This window comes from Taudactylus pleione, unplaced genomic scaffold, assembly GCF_031769625.1.
Source record: "Taudactylus pleione unplaced genomic scaffold, aTauple2 ptg000316l, whole genome shotgun sequence".
Lineage (NCBI taxonomy): Eukaryota > Metazoa > Chordata > Amphibia > Anura > Myobatrachidae > Taudactylus > Taudactylus pleione.
This window is the reverse complement of record NW_028284717.1, coordinates 1,920,540-1,932,788: the sequence shown is the minus strand read 5'-3', so window position 1 is coordinate 1,932,788 and position 12,249 is coordinate 1,920,540.

Genomic DNA, 12,249 nt, shown 5'->3' with positions numbered 1-12,249 from the left:
TACTGCGCACACAATTCACAAACACAGAAAATATTTTTTTATTTGGTTTGGAGTGTACTTTGGGGGTTACAGCACCCTTTAACGGTCAAGCCAGCTGGCCCTTTACTTATGACACAGGCGCACGCTTGGCACTACTTTGTTGATGCACGTGCGGCTACTTCGCACACAATTCACAAACACAGAAAATATTTTTTTATTTGGTTTGGAGTGTATATTGGGGGTTACAGCACCCTTTAACGGTCAAGCCAGCCGGCCCTTAACTTATGACACAGGCGCACGCTTGGCACTACTTTGTTGATGCACGTGCGGCTATTGCGCACACAATTCACAAACACAGAAAATATTTTGTTATTTGGTTTGGAGTGTACTTTGGGGGTTACAGCACCCTTTAACAGTCAAGCCAGCTGGCCCTTTACTTATGACACAGGCGCACGCTTGGCACTACTTTGTTGATGCACGTGCGGCTACTGCACACACAATTCACAAACACAGAAAATATTTTTTTATTTGGTTTGGACTGGAGTGTACTTTGGGGGTTACAGCACCCTTTAATGGTCAAGCCAGCCGGAACTTTACTTATGACACAGGCGCACGCTTGGCACTACTTTGTTGATGCACGTGCGGCTACTGCGCACACAATTCACAAACACAGAAAATATTTTTTTATTTGGTTTGGACTGGAGTGTACTTTGGGGGTTACAGCACCTTTTAACGGTCAAGCCAGCCGGCCCTTTACTTATGACACAGGCGCACGCTTGGCACTACTTTGTTGATGCAGGTGCGGCTACTACGAGCACAATTCACAAACACAGAAAATATTTTTTTATTTGGTTTGGAGTGTACTTTGGGGGTTACAGCACCCTTTAACGGTTAAGCCAGCCGGCCCTTTACTTATGACATAGGCGCACGCTTGGCACTACTTTGTTGAAGCACGTGCGGCTACTGCGCACACAATTCACAAACACAGAAAATATTATTTTTTTGGGTTTGGACTGGAGTGTACTTTGGGGGTTACAGCACCCTTTAACGGTCAAGCCAGCCCGCCCTTTACTTATGACACAGGCGCACGCTTGGCACTACTTTGTTGATGCACGTGCGGCTACTGCGCACACAATTCACAAACACAGAAAATATTTTTTTATTTGGTTTGAAGTGTACTTTGGAGGTTACAGCACCCTTTAATGGTCAAGCCAGCCAGCCCTTTAATTATGACACAGGCGCACGCTTGGCACTACTTTGTTGATGCACGTGCGGCTACTGCGCACACAATTCACAAACACAGAAAATATTTTTTTATTCGGTTTGGAGTGTACTTTGGCGGTTACAGCACCCTTTAACGGTCAAGCCAGCCGGCCCTTTACTTATGACACAGGCGCACGCTTGGCACTACTTTGTTGATGCACGTGCGGCTACTGCGCACACAATTCACAAACACAGAAAATATTTTTTTATTTGGTTTGGAGTGTACTTTGGGGGTTACAGCACCCTTTAACGGTCAAGCCTGCCGGCCCTTTACTTATGATACAGGTGCATGCTTGGCACTACTTTGTTGATGCACGTGCGGCTACTGCGCACACAATTCTCAAACACAGAAAATATTTTTTTATTTGGTTTGGACTGGAGTGTACTTTGGGGGTTACAGCACCCTTTAACGGTCAAGCCAGCCGGCCCTTTACTTATGACACAGGCGCACGCTTGGCACTACTTTGTTGATGCACGTGCGGCTACTGCGCACACAATTCACAAACACAGAAAATATATATTTTTTTGGTTTGGACTGGAGTGTACTTTGGGGGTTACAGCACCCTTTAACGGTCAAGCCAGCCGGCCCTTTACTTATGACACAGGCGCACGCTTGGCACTACTTTGTTGATGCACGTGCGGCTACTGCGCACACAATTCACAAACACAGAAAATATATATTTTTTTGGTTTGGACTGGAGTGTACTTTGGGGGTTACAGCACCCTTTAACGGTCAAGCCAGCCGGCCCTTTACTTATGACACAGGCGCACGCTTGGCACTACTTTATTGATGCACGTGCGGCTACTGCGCACACAATTCACAAACACAGAAAATATTTTTTTATTTGGTTTGGAGTGTACTTTAGGGGTTACAGCACCCTTTAATGGTCAAGCCAGCTGGCCCTTTACTTATGACACAGGCGCACGCTTGGCACTACTTTGTTGATGCACGTGCGGCTACTTCGCACACAATTCACAAACACAGAAAATATTTTTTTATTTGGTTTGGAGTGTATATTGGGGGTTACAGCACCCTTTAACGGTCAAGCCAGCCGGCCCTTAACTTATGACACAGGCGCACGCTTGGCACTACTTTGTTGATGCACGTGCAGCTATTGCGCACACAATTCACAAACACAGAAAATATTTTGTTATTTGGTTTGGAGTGTACTTTGGGGGTTACAGCACCCTTTAACGGTCAAGCCAGCTGGCCCTTTACTTATGACACAGGCGCACGCTTGGCACTACTTTGTTGATGCACGTGCGGCTACTGCACACACAATTCACAAACACAGAAAATATTTTTTTATTTGGTTTGGACTGGAGTGTACTTTGGGGGTTACAGCACCCTTTAATGGTCAAGCCAGCCGGAACTTTACTTATGACACAGGCGCACGCTTGGCACTACTTTGCTGATGCACGTGTGGCTACTGCGCACACAATTCACAAACACAGAAAATATTTTTTTATTTGGTTTGGACTGGAGTGTACTTTGGGGGTTACAGCACCCTTTAACGGTCAAGCCAGCCGGCCCTTTACTTATGACACAGGCGCACGCTTGGCACTACTTTGTTGATGCAGGTGCGGCTACTACGAGCACAATTCACAAACACAGAAAATATTTTTTTATTTGGTTTGGAGTGTACTTTGGGGGTTACAGCACCCTTTAACGGTTAAGCCAGCCGGCCCTTTACTTATGACACAGGCGCACGCTTGGCACTACTTTGTTGAAGCACGTGCGTCTACTGCGCACACAATTCACAAACACAGAAAATATTATTTTTTTTGGTTTGGACTGGAGTGTACTTTGGGGGTTACAGCACCCTTTAACGGTCAAGCCAGCCGGCCCTTTACTTATGACACAGGCGCACGCTTGGCACTACTTTGTTGATGCACGTGCGGCTACTGCGCACACAATTCACAAACACAGAAAATATTTTTTTATTTGGTTTGAAGTGTACTTTGGGGGTTACAGCACCCTTTAATGGTCAAGCCAGCCAGCCCTTTAATTATGACACAGGCGCACGCTTGGCACTACTTTGTTGATGCACGTGCGGCTACTGCGCACACAATTCACAAACACAGAAAATATTTTTTTATTTGGTTTGGAGTGTACTTTGGGGGTTACAGCACCCTTTAACGGTCAAGCCAGCTGGCCCTTTACTTATGACACAGGCGCACGCTTGGCACTACTTTGTTGATGCACGTGCGGCTACTTCGCACACAATTCACAAACACAGAAAATATTTTTTTATTTGGTTTGGAGTGTATATTGGGGGTTACAGCACCCTTTAACGGTCAAGCCAGCCGGCCCTTAACTTATGACACAGGCGCACGCTTGGCACTACTTTGTTGATGCACGTGCGGCTATTGCGCACACAATTCACAAACACAGAAAATATTTTGTTATTTGGTTTGGAGTGTACTTTGGGGGTTACAGCACCCTTTAACAGTCAAGCCAGCTGGCCCTTTACTTATGACACAGGCGCACGCTTGGCACTACTTTGTTGATGCACGTGCGGCTACTGCACACACAATTCACAAACACAGAAAATATTTTTTTATTTGGTTTGGACTGGAGTGTACTTTGGGGGTTACAGCACCCTTTAATGGTCAAGCCAGCCGGAACTTTACTTATGACACAGGCGCACGCTTGGCACTACTTTGTTGATGCACGTGCGGCTACTGCGCACACAATTCACAAACACAGAAAATATTTTTTTATTTGGTTTGGACTGGAGTGTACTTTGGGGGTTACAGCACCTTTTAACGGTCAAGCCAGCCGGCCCTTTACTTATGACACAGGCGCACGCTTGGCACTACTTTGTTGATGCAGGTGCGGCTACTACGAGCACAATTCACAAACACAGAAAATATTTTTTTATTTGGTTTGGAGTGTACTTTGGGGGTTACAGCACCCTTTAACGGTTAAGCCAGCCGGCCCTTTACTTATGACATAGGCGCACGCTTGGCACTACTTTGTTGAAGCACGTGCGGCTACTGCGCACACAATTCACAAACACAGAAAATATTATTTTTTTGGGTTTGGACTGGAGTGTACTTTGGGGGTTACAGCACCCTTTAACGGTCAAGCCAGCCCGCCCTTTACTTATGACACAGGCGCACGCTTGGCACTACTTTGTTGATGCACGTGCGGCTACTGCGCACACAATTCACAAACACAGAAAATATTTTTTTATTTGGTTTGAAGTGTACTTTGGAGGTTACAGCACCCTTTAATGGTCAAGCCAGCCAGCCCTTTAATTATGACACAGGCGCACGCTTGGCACTACTTTGTTGATGCACGTGCGGCTACTGCGCACACAATTCACAAACACAGAAAATATTTTTTTATTCGGTTTGGAGTGTACTTTGGCGGTTACAGCACCCTTTAACGGTCAAGCCAGCCGGCCCTTTACTTATGACACAGGCGCACGCTTGGCACTACTTTGTTGATGCACGTGCGGCTACTGCGCACACAATTCACAAACACAGAAAATATTTTTTCATTTGGTTTGGAGTGTACTTTGGGGGTTACAGCACCCTTTAATGGTCAAACCAGCCGGCCCTTTACTTATGACACAGGCGCACGCTTGGCACTACTTTGTTGATGCAGGTGCGGCTACTGCGCACACAATTCACAAACACAGAAAATATTTTTTTATTTGGTTTGGAGTGTACTTTGGGGGTTACAGCACCCTTTAACGGTCAAGCCAGCCAGAACTTTACTTATGACACAGGCGCACGCTTGGCACTACTTTGTTGATGCACGTGCGGCTACTGCGCACACTATTCACAAACACAGAAAATATTTTTTTATTTGGTTTGGAGTGTACTTTGCGGGTTACAGCACCCTTTAACGGTCAAGCCAGCCGGCCCTTTACTTATGACACAGGCGCACGCTTGGCACTACTTTGTTGATGCACGTGCGGCTACTGCGCACACAATTCACAAACACAGAAAATATTTTTTTATTTAGTTTGGAGTGTACTTTCGGGGTTACAGCACCCTTTAATGGTCAAGCCAGCCGTCCCTTTGCTTATGACACAGGCGCACGCTTGGCACTACTTTGTTGATGCACGTGCGGCTACTGCGCACACAATTCACAAACACAGAAAATATTTTTTTATTTGGTTTGGAATGTACTTTGGGGGTTACAGCACCCTTTAACGGTCAAGCCAGCTGGCCCTTTACTTATGACACAGGCGCACGCTTGGCACTACTTTGTTGATGCACGTGCGGCTACTTCACACACAATTCACAAACACAGAAAATATTTTTTTATTTGGTTTGGAGTGTATATTGGGGGTTACAGCACCCTTTAACGGTCAAGCCAGCCGGCCCTTAACTTATGACACAGGCGCACGCTTGGCACTACTTTGTTGATGCACGTGCGGCTATTGCGCACACAATTCACAAACACAGAAAATATTTTGTTATTTGGTTTGGAGTGTACTTTGGGGGTTACAGCACCCTTTAACGGTCAAGCCAGCTGGCCCTTTACTTATGACACAGGCGCACGCTTGGCACTACTTTGTTGATGCACGTGCGGCTACTGCACACACAATTCACAAACACAGAAAATATTTTTTTATTTGGTTTGGACTGGAGTGTACTTTGGGGGTTACAGCACCCTTTAATGGTCAAGCCAGCCGGAACTTTACTTATGACACAGGCGCACGCTTGGCACTACTTTGCTGATGCACGTGCGGCTACTGCGCACACAATTCACAAACACAGAAAATATTTTTTTATTTGGTTTGGACTGGAGTGTACTTTGGGGGTTACAGCACCTTTTAACGGTCAAGCCAGCCGGCCCTTTACTTATGACACAGGCGCACGCTTGGCACTACTTTGTTGATGCAGGTGCGGCTACTACGAGCACAATTCACAAACACAGAAAATATTTTTTTATTTGGTTTGGAGTGTACTTTGGGGGTTACAGCACCCTTTAACGGTTAAGCCAGCCGGCCCTTTACTTATGACACAGGCGCACGCTTGGCACTACTTTGTTGAAGCACGTGCGGCTACTGCGCACACAATTCACAAACACAGAAAATATTATTTTTTTTGGTTTGGACTGGAGTGTACTTTGGGGGTTACAGCACCCTTTAACGGTCAAGCCAGCCGGCCCTTTACTTATGACACAGGCGCACGCTTGGCACTACTTTGTTGATGCACGTGCGGCTACTACGCACACAATTCACAAACACAGAAAATATTTTTTTATTTGGTTTGAAGTGTACTTTGGGGGTTACAGCACCCTTTAATGGTCAAGCCAGCCAGCCCTTTAATTATGACACAGGCGCACGCTTGGCACTACTTTGTTGATGCACGTGCGGCTACTGCGCACACAATTCACAAACACAGAAAATATTTTTTTATTTGGTTTGGAGTGTACTTTGGGGGTTACAGCACCCTTTAATGGTCAAGCCAGCCGGCCCTTTACTTATGACACAGGCGCACACTTGGCACTACTTTGTTGATGCACGTGCGGCTACTGCGCACACACTTCACAAACACAGAAAAAATATTTTGTTATTTGGTTTGGAGTGTACTTTGGGGGTTACAGCACCCTTTAATGGTTAAGCCAGCCGGCCCTTTACTTATGACACAGGCGCACGCTTGGCACTACTTTGTTGATGCATGTGCGGCTACTGCGCACACAATTCACAAACACAGAAAATATTTTCTTTTTGGTTTGGACTGGAGTGTACTTTGGGCGTTACAGCACCCTTTAACGGTAAAGCCAGCCCGCCCTTTACTTATGACACAGGCACACGCTTGGCACTACTTTGTTGATGCACGTGCAGCTATTGCGCACACAATTCACAAACACAGAAAATATTTTTTTATTTGGTTTGGACTGGAGTGTACTTTGGGGGTTAGAGCACCCTGAAATGGTCCTGCCAGCCAGAACTTTACTTATGACACAGGCGCACGCTTGGCACTACTTTGTTGATGCAAGTGCGGCTACTGCGCACACAATTCACAAACACAGAAAATATTTTTTTATTTGGTTTGGAGTGTACTTTGGGGGTTACAGCACCCTTTAACGGTCAAGCCTGCCAGCCCTTTACTTATGATACAGGTGCATGCTTGGCACTACTTTGTTGATGCACGTGCGGCTACTGCGCACACAATTCACAAACACAGAAAATATTTTTTTATTTGGTTTGGACTGGAGTGTACTTTGGGGGTTACAGCACCCTTTAACGGTCAAGCCAGCCGGCCCTTTACTTATGACACAGGCGCACGCTTGGCACTACATTGTTGATGCACGTGCGGCTACTGCGCACACAATTCACAAACACAGAAAATATATATTTTTTTGGTTTGGACTGGAGTGTACTTTGGGGGTTACAGCACCCTTTAACGGTCAAGCCAGCCGGCCCTTTACTTATGACACAGGCGCACGCTTGGCACTACTTTATTGATGCACGTGCGGCTACTGCGCACACAATTCACAAACACAGAAAATATTTTTTTATTTGGTTTGGAGTGTACTTTAGGGGTTACAGCACCCTTTAATGGTCAAGCCAGCTGGCCCTTTACTTATGACACAGGCGCACGCTTGGCACTACTTTGTTGATGCACGTGCGGCTACTTCGCACACAATTCACAAACACAGAAAATATTTTTTTATTTGGTTTGGAGTGTATATTGGGGGTTACAGCACCCTTTAATGGTCAAGCCAGCCGGCCCTTAACTTATGACACAGGCGCACGCTTGGCACTACTTTGTTGATGCACGTGCAGCTATTGCGCACACAATTCACAAACACAGAAAATATTTTGTTATTTGGTTTGGAGTGTACTTTGGGGGTTACAGCACCCTTTAACAGTCAAGCCAGCTGGCCCTTTACTTATGACACAGGCGCACGCTTGGCACTACTTTGTTGATGCATGTGCGGCTACTGCGCACACAATTCACAAACACAGAAAATATTTTTTTATTTGGTTTGGACTGGAGTGTACTTTGGGGGTTACAGCACCCTTTAATGGTCAAGCCAGCCGGAACTTTACTTATGACACAGGCGCACGCTTGTCACTACTTTGTTGATGCATGTGCGGCTACTGCGCACACAATTCACAAACACAGAAAATATTTTTTTATTTGGTTTGGACTGGAGTGTACTTTGGGGGTTACAGCACCTTTTAATGGTCAAGCCAGCCGGCCCTTTACTTATGACACAGGCGCACGCTTGGCACTACTTTGTTGATGCAGGTGCGGCTACTACGAGCACAATTCACAAACACAGAAAATATTTTTTTATTTGGTTTGGAGTGTACTTTGGGGGTTACAGCACCCTTTAACGGTTAAGCCAGCCGGCCCTTTACTTATGACACAGGCGCACGCTTGGCACTACTTTGTTGAAGCACGTGCGGCTACTGCGCACACAATTCACAAACACAGAAAATATTATTTTTTTTGGTTTGGACTGGAGTGTACTTTGGGGGCTACAGCACCCTTTAACGGTCAAGCCAGCCGGCCCTTTACTTATGACACAGGCGCACGCTTGGCACTACTTTGTTGATGCACGTGCGGCTACTGCGCACACAATTCACAAACACAGAAAAAAAAATTTTTATTTGGTTTGAAGTGTACTTTGGAGGATACAGCACCCTTTAATGGTCAAGCCAGCCAGCCCTTTAATTATGACACAGGCGCACGCTTGGCACTACTTTGTTGATGCACGTGCGGCTACTGCGCACACAATTCACAAACACAGAAAATATTTTTTTATTCGGTTTGGAGTGTACTTTGGCAGTTACAGCACCCTTTAACGGTCAAGCCAGCCGGCCCTTTACTTATGACACAGGCGCACGCTTGGCACTACTTTGTTGATGCACGTGCGGCTACTGCGCACACAATTCACAAACACAGAAAATATTTTTTCATTTGGTTTGGAGTGTACTTTGGGGGTTACAGCACCCTTTAAAGGTCAAACCAGCCGGCCCTTTACTTATGACACAGGCGCACGCTTGGCACTACTTTGTTGATGCACGTGCTGCTACTGCGCACACAATTCACAAACACAGAAAATATTTTTTTATTTGGTTTGGAGTGTACTTTGGGGGTTACAGCACCCTTTAACGGTCAAGCCAGCCAGAACTTTACTTATGACACAGGCGCACGCTTGGCACTACTTTGTTGATGCACGTGCGGCTACTGCGCACACTATTCACAAACACAGAAAATATTTTTTTATTTGGTTTGGAGTGTACTTTGGGGGTTACAGCACCCTTTAACGGTCAAGCCAGCCGGCCCTTTACTTATGACACAGGCGCACGCTTGGCACTACTTTGTTGATGCACGTGCGGCTACTGCGCACACAATTCACAAACACAGAAAATATTTTTTTATTTAGTTTGGAGTGTACTTTGGGGGTTACAGCACCCTTTAATGGTCAAGCCAGCCGTCCCTTTGCTTATGACACAGGCGCACGCTTGGCACTACTTTGTTGATGCACGTGCGGCTACTGCGCACACAATTCACAAACACAGAAAATATTTTTTTATTTGGTTTGGAGTGTACTTTGGGGGTTACAGCACCCTTTAACGGTCAAGCCAGCTGGCCCTTTACTTATGACACAGGCGCACGCTTGGCACTACTTTGTTGATGCACGTGCGGCTATTGCGCACACAATTCACAAACACAGAAAATATTTTGTTATTTGGTTTGGAGTGTACTTTGGGGGTTACAGCACCCTTTAACGGTCAAGCCAGCTGGCCCTTTACTTATGACACAGGCGCACGCTTGGCACTACTTTGTTGATGCACGTGCGGCTACTGCACACACAATTCACAAACACAGAAAATATTTTTTTATTTGGTTTGGACTGGAGTGTACTTTGGGGGTTACAGCACCCTTTAATGGTCAAGCCAGCCGGAACTTTACTTATGACACAGGCACACGCTTGGCACTACTTTGCTGATGCACGTGCGGCTACTGCGCACACAATTCACAAACACAGAAAATATTTTTTTATTTGGTTTGGACTGGAGTGTACTTTGGGGGTTACAGCACCTTTTAACGGTCAAGCCAGCCGGCCCTTTACTTATGACACAGGCGCACGCTTGGCACTACTTTGTTGATGCAGGTGCGGCTACTACGAGCACAATTCACAAACACAGAAAATATTTTTTTATTTGGTTTGGAGTGTACTTTGGGGGTTACAGCACCCTTTAACGGTTAAGCCAGCCGGCCCTTTACTTATGACACAGGCGCACGCTTGGCACTACTTTGTTGAAGCACGTGCGGCTACTGCGCACACAATTCACAAACACAGAAAATATTATTTTTTTTGGTTTGGACTGGAGTGTACTTTGGGGGTTACAGCACCCTTTAACGGTCAAGCCAGCCGGCCCTTTACTTATGACACAGGCGCACGCTTGGCACTACTTTGTTGATGCACGTGCGACTACTGCGCTCACAATTCACAAACACAGAAAATATTTTTTTATTTGGTTTGAAGTGTACTTTGGGGGTTACAGCACCCTTTAATGGTCAAGCCAGCCAGCCCTTTAATTATGACACAGGCGCACGCTTGGCACTACTTTGTTGATGCACGTGCGGCTACTGCGCACACAATTCACAAACACAGAAAATATTTTTTTATTTGGTTTGGAGTGTACTTTGGGGGTTACAGCACCCTTTAATGGTCAAGCCAGCCGGCCCTTTACTTATGACACAGGCGCACGCTTGGCACTACTTTGTTGATGCACGTGCGGCTACTGCGCACACACTTCACAAACAAAGAAAATATATTTTGTTATTTGGTTTGGAGTGTACTTTGGGGGTTACAGCACCCTTTAATGGTTAAGCCAGCCGGCCCTTTACTTATGACACAGGCGCACGCTTGGCACTACTTTGTTGATGCATGTGCGGCTACTGCGCACACAATTCACAAACACAGAAAATATTTTCTTTTTAGTTTGGACTGGAGTGTACTTTGGGGGTTACAGCACCCTTTAACGGTAAAGCCAGCCCGCCCTTTACTTATGACACAGGCACACGCTTGGCACTACTTTGTTGATGCACGTGCAGCTATTGCGCACACAATTCACAAACACAGAAAATATTTTTTTATTTGGTTTGGACTGGAGTGTACTTTGGGGGTTAGAGCACCCTGAAATGGTCCTGCCAGCCAGAACTTTACTTATGACACAGGCGCATGCTTGGCACTACTTTGTTGATGCAAGTGCGGCTACTGCGCACACAATTCACAAACACAGAAAATATTTTTTTATTTGGTTTGGAGTGTACTTTGGGGGTTACAGCACCCTTTAACGGTCAAGCCTGCCGGCCCTTTACTTATGATACAGGTGCATGCTTGGCACTACTTTGTTGATGCACGTGCGGCTACTGCGCACACAATTCTCAAACACAGAAAATATTTTTTTATTTGGTTTGGACTGGAGTGTACTTTGGGGGTTACAGCACCCTTTAACGGTCAAGCCAGCCGGCCCTTTACTTATGACACAGGCGCACGCTTGGCACTACTTTGTTGATGCACGTGCGGCTACTGCGCACACAATTCACAAACACAGAAAATATATATTTTTTTGGTTTGGACTGGAGTGTACTTTGGGGGTTACAGCACCCTTTAACGGTCAAGCCAGCCGGCCCTTTACTTATGACACAGGCGCACGCTTGGCACTACTTTATTGATGCACGTGCGGCTACTGCGCACACAATTCACAAACACAGAAAATATTTTTTTATTTGGTTTGGACTGGAGTGTACTTTGGGGGTTAGAGCACCCTGAAATGGTCCTGCCAGCCAGAACTTTACTTATGACACAGGCGCACGCTTGGCACTACTTTGTTGATGCAAGTGCGGCTACTGCGCACACAATTCACAAACACAGAAAATATTTTTTTATTTGGTTTGGAGTGTACTTTGCGGGTTACAGCACCCTTTAACGGTCAAGCCTGCCGGCCCTTTACTTATGATACAGGTGCATGCTTGGCACTACTTTGTTGATGCACGTGCGGCTACTGC